Raw genomic sequence first — 6,000 nt, forward strand, 5'->3', positions numbered from 1 at the left:
TAATCTAGAAAATTTAACTCTATAACTCTCTATTTAGTTTTATTAGAAGATTCTTATCTTGGTCTCAAATACTTTATGCCATAATTATTATTCCACTACTTAGTATTTTCAGTCTTCAGCAGAAATAATTATTAATCATATTCTAATGTGTTCTTCCTTGATTTACTTGAAAAAGAACATAAGTGTAATTTTATCAGTTTATTAAAAATATAAATTAAGAAAAAGATCATAATAAACTAATATTTATCATTAGATATTTATAATCTACAGCAGTTTCTAACATATAAAAATTGATTTAAATCAGTTTGGCCCTGAAAACTCTGATGAAAAAAACTGAACATGACACAAAGAAATGGAAAAACATTCCACACTCATAGAAGAACATTGTTAAAATATTTATACTACCCCAAAAAATCTACACATTTAATACAGTCTCTATCAAAATACCAACAGCATTTTTGGCATAGCTAGACCAAACAGTCCTAAAATTTGTATGGAACAACAGAATATCCTGAATAACCAAAGCAATCTTGAATAAAAAGCAAAGCTGAAGGCATCAGAATTCTAGACTTCAAGTTATATTACAAAGTTGTAATGATCAAGACAGTATGGTACTGGTATAAATACAGACAGATGGATTAGTGGAACATGATAGAAAACCCAGAAATAAACCCACAATTATATGGTTAATTAATCTTTGACGATGCAGGAAAGATTATCCAATGGAAAGAAGACATTCACTTTAACAGATGGTGTTGGGAAAACTGGACAACAGCATGCAGTAGAATGAAACTGGACCACTTTCTTACACCATCCACAAAAATGAATTCAAAATGGATTAAAGACCTAAATGTGAGACCTGACACCATAAGAATCCTAGAGGAGAACACAGGCAATAACCTCTTTGACATTGGCTGTAGAAACTTCTTACTAGATCTGTCCCCTGAGGCAAGGGAAACAAAACAAAAATGAATTACTTAAACTACATCAAGATAAAAAGCTTCTGCACAACGAAGGAGACAACAGAACTAAAAGGCAACCTTCGGAATGGGAGAAGATATTTGCAAATGATATATTTGATAAAGGGTTAGTATCCAAAATCTATAAAGAAATTATCAAGCTCAGAACCCTCAAAACAAATAATCAAATTAAGAAATGGGCAGAAGACATGAATAGACATTTTTCCAAAGAAGATATACAGATGAATGACAGTTCTGCAATGATCATCTTTATGTATAAATTGTCCAACTTTTATTTCTCATTTGGAGGATTCAAGGTCAATGCATATAAATCTTTTTTGAGACTCTTGATAAATTTTGTCAGTTTGGGGGTGCTTGGATGGCTCAGTCATTTGAGTGAGTGTCTGACTTGGTTTCAACTCAGGTCATGTTTTGAGGGACAGGAGATTGAGACCTACATTGGGCTCCGTGCTCAGCTTGGAGCTGCTTGAGATTCTTTCTTTCCCCTCTCCCCCTGCTCCTCCTCCCACTCATGCTCTAAATAAATAAATAAATAAATAAATAAATAAATGCATGTTAAAATAATGAAATATTGTCGATTTATTTTTAATAAGAGGATTGGACAAAATTAAATTCCCACCGGTATATGTGAGAACAGTTGGTTTGTCATGTTGTCACTAGAATTGGAAATTACCTGATTTTTGTTGTTGTTGTTGCTGATTTGAAGTTAAAAACATCTCACTTCGGTCTGCCCATAGCACTTTGTATTTCCATTGCATTAATCATTTTTAAATAACTTTTGTTTGTTCTTGTTAATTTTATTAAGAAGAAAACTATTTTCAGAAGCTATATGTAATATACATTATTTGGAATTTTCAATTACTTATAATTCAAAAACATAGCAAAATAAAATATGCTCTTTCCTGGAATAAGTGTTTAATTTGTCTTTTTGACATAAATGCTGTTTTTTGGCAGTATTTAACTTTTGGTAGAAAATCTATTTGATTTATATGAAACCTTTTAACCATTGTAGAAATGGATTTTTCATTTTAAAATTTAAAGTCAGTTTTCTCTTAAGACTAGAAGCAACTATTGCCTAAAAAGAGTCCATCTGTAATTTCAGTTGAGCATAGGATGGTATTACGCAGGATGTGGCACAATTCAATGAGTTGTTTTATGAGAGCAAAATTATTAAAACTTTACTAAATATTCAACTTCAACACTTAGATGCATACTGTAATTCCCAGTATTAAAATATTCATCTAGGGATGCCTTGGTGGCTCAGGGTGCTGAGTGTCTGACTTGGAGTCTGCTCCAGATTCTCTCTCTCTTTCTCTCTGCCTGTCTCCCTCTGCCCCTTCCTCTGTTTGTGTGCGCTCTCTCTCTCTGAAATAAATAAACAAACAAACAAACAAACAAACAAATAAATAAAATCTTTGAAAAAAATAAAATATTTCATCTATTTTGTGCTTTCCTCAGTTCTTTCTCTCTTTTGAGACAGGTATAGATTATACTAGGAATTCTCCTATACACTCATATTTGTTCATTCTAAATATTCCCTGAGGATTTTGGTATTCCTGGATTTTTATCAGCCAGGTAGGGTTACGTCAGCATATGTTATTGTGATTAGTTGCTCTTCCAAATCACTCAGTGCTTGTCAGAGCTCTAAGGAAGATTAAAGAGGCCAATCTGCCAAAATGCTATACTTGCTAGCTCTTGAGATCTTCTCTTACATGGTCAGATTTCCTCCATTAGAGTCATGGCTTTGGGTAGAACACAGAGTAGGGATGATCTGTATCCAACATCCTGATAATAAAAATTAATTGTTCACCGGGGAGTGGAAGAGAGTGCTAACACATCCATTGCCTAAGTTATCAAATCATCTTTTGGGGGTATACTGTCTTTTAAAAATAATTATAGATTGTTTCAGGTAGTAGATAAAACTTTTTCCATTATATTATATGATTAAAAAATATTTTTTGTAGGTTTTTTATTTACTGTGATATAGGAGAAGGGATTGAGAATGCTTTTTATTTAGAAATGGTTAAAAAAAAATGACAGAGAGTAGGGACTTTGGAAGTCTGTTTTTGCCATTTACAGGTTGTTTTACCCTAGGACTAAATATATTTTCTCTAGGAGCTTTTATGATCTTCTTTGTAAAATGAAAAAGGTTACACTCCACCTGCTTTGACAGGATTTTGTGGTGGCCAAATGACATACTGAGAGTAAGAATACTCCATAGATAGTTCTATTTTATTTCTAAGGGCAAATATTTTGAATTTATATTTAAATAATTTTTTACAATTTAAATTAGAAAAATATTTCTTAACATCCTTGTTCTGTGTTATCATAGGTATTTTAAAACTTGCTTTTTTGGAAGGAGATTGCAATAACTCTTTTTCTACCTTGTAGATTATTCTTTATAAAAGAAATGAATGTTCATTGTGGAAAACAGAGATAAGAAAAACTTTATTAAAAAATTACTTATAGGGGCACCTGGGTGGCTCAGTGGGTTAAAGCCTCTGCCTTCTGCTCAGGTCATGATCCCAGGGTTCTGGGATCGAGTCCCACATCAGGCTCTGTGCTCATCAGGGAGCCTGCTTCCTCCTCTTTCTCTGCCTGCCTCTCTGCCTACTTGTGATCTCTGTCAAATAAATAAATAAAATATTAAAAAAAAATTACTTATATGGGACGCCTGGGTGGCTCAGTTGGTTAAGCAGCTGCCTTCGGCTCAGGTCATGATCCCAGCGTCCTGGGATCGAGTCCCGCATCGGGCTCCTTGCTCGGCAGGGAGCCTGTTTCTCCCTCTGCCTCTGCCTGCCATTCTGTCTGCCTGTGCTCACTCTCTCTCCCTCTCTCTCTGATAAATAAATTAAAAAAAAATTACTTATAGCCACACTATTTAGAATTATAATAACCTCATGATTTTACTTAAGGTAGTAGTGGGGATTGGGGTGTTTGAAACATATTCTCCATGGTGCTGACATGTAAACATTATGGAAGGTTTTTTGAGTTATTTTTAATCTGAATTTTTGGATCTCTTGTTTGAAGACAGTAGAAAATGTCTGCAAAATTTTAATCTAGACGTTTCTAATCCGTGTTTTTGGTTTTAAGTATGATTCGTCTGCCCTTGTGGGAATGAGACTAGCTGCCTATGTTTTATAAAAGAAAAATTCAATTTATCACTATGACTACATCCAGTAATCCATCTGGTTCATTGCCAGCTCTTTACCACTTAACTGAGGCTGAATTAGACTAATAGTTTTGTGCACTGAACAGTGAGACTTTTAGCTCCTTATAATGATTCATGTGTTACAGCTGCAGTCCATGCTCGTTAATAACATCTGACTTCTCATTGAACCACAGAGCTTCCTTTCCTCTCAGCTAATCTTTTGATAAAATTTCAGCTTTTCAGTTTTCTGGATGAACATTTGAAAGTTAACAAAATTCATGGACTTGAAGAAATCATTATTTAGAGTAGATTAGATTGTGAGAAAATTAACTTTTTAGAAAATGTTTACTAAGATTCACAGTTAGGAAATATTATATATTTTCCCTGGGAAAATACTTTTTTTTGTATTTTCAGAGAAATGTTCGTGTTTAAAACAATTTTTTTGTGCAGAATAGAAACTTTCCCAATATGTCATATCCTAGAGTTTTTGCTCTACATAAGCCAAAATTGACTTTTACTATTTTAGGGGTATTTATGGCTATTATTTCATCTTTCATTTACCCAATTTACTCTATATTATGTGAGCCTGATATGAAAGAAAATGGCAATTCGTTCCAACTGAAAAGGAAGAAACTTGAAATACTCTATTATCTCTGAAATAGTCTATCTTAAAACAGTAAGTTATATTATCAAAATATGTAATACGTATGTGATACATATACATTAATTAAAGTTAGGGACTGAAAAATAGTATCAGCAAGCAAAAGTTTTAGTATTTCTCTGGCAAACACCTAGCAGAATAAACTCAGATTTTATAACAGAAAGAAATTTGATTAAACATGGATGAGGAAATGATTGAAGCATTGTATTAGTTTTAAAGAAGTATAATGTGGGGTGCCTGGGTGGCTCAGTCGGTTAAGCACCTGCGTTTGCCTAGGTTATGATCTCAGGGTCCTGGGATCAAGTCCCACATCCGGCTCCCGGCTCATTGCGGAGTCTGCTTCTCCCTCTACCCTTCCCCTCTGCTCATAATGTCTGTGACACCCAAATAAATAAGTAATATCTAAAAAAAAAAAAAAAGAAGAAGAAGTATAATGTGTGTTTGTATAAATATTTTCAAGAATTATGTTCATACTTTTTTAACAAATGATTTTGACTTAAATAAATTAAAAGTATATTTCCCTTGATTCTAGTAGTTTGGATATGGGTCCCACATATGATCTTCACTAACAACAGCAGATAAATCAATCTGACCTTCTCAATGTTCATGATTGAGTGAGGAAAGTATAACTTCTTCAGTTTGCACGTTGACTTCTTTATTTGGTAAAAATCACAGTAAGCCTTTCTGGTAGATCCTATGGATTGTTTTCTTAAACATGCATTAAAAAAAAATACATTCCAGCTTCTTATTCCTATGACTTCCTGTACTGCAGTAACTGGAAGTTAAAATAAAACAAAATGTTCCACGTATATCCTTGTTGCTAAGTTTCCAGGTATGATTTGGGTTCTTCTAGTCTGGTACACTCATGGGAGACTTGAATTTGTTACTAAGTTGGTTGGAATAGAGGCCACAGTTCTGCTGTTCAGATGATGGCAGTGGCAACATGGGTCCAAGCCACCAGCTTCCTGATTCAGCAAACTTCCCCAGTGGCAGGTACAGCATCCCCAAGCTTTCTTAGACATTATACCGAGTGCTTGCTTCTCCAGATCATCCAGCAATTTTTAAGCCACAGAGTATCTAGTAATATGTCCCTTTCTCTATAGGTTTTTGTGGTTTGTATGGGAGCCCTTAACACAAAAGAATCTGCCTAGATTTTAAGCTGTTCAAGGGAATTTTGATTACCCATTTCTGATGATGGATGAATAGAT

This window comes from Mustela erminea, chromosome 11 (assembly GCF_009829155.1).
Source record: "Mustela erminea isolate mMusErm1 chromosome 11, mMusErm1.Pri, whole genome shotgun sequence".
NCBI lineage: Eukaryota > Metazoa > Chordata > Mammalia > Carnivora > Mustelidae > Mustela > Mustela erminea.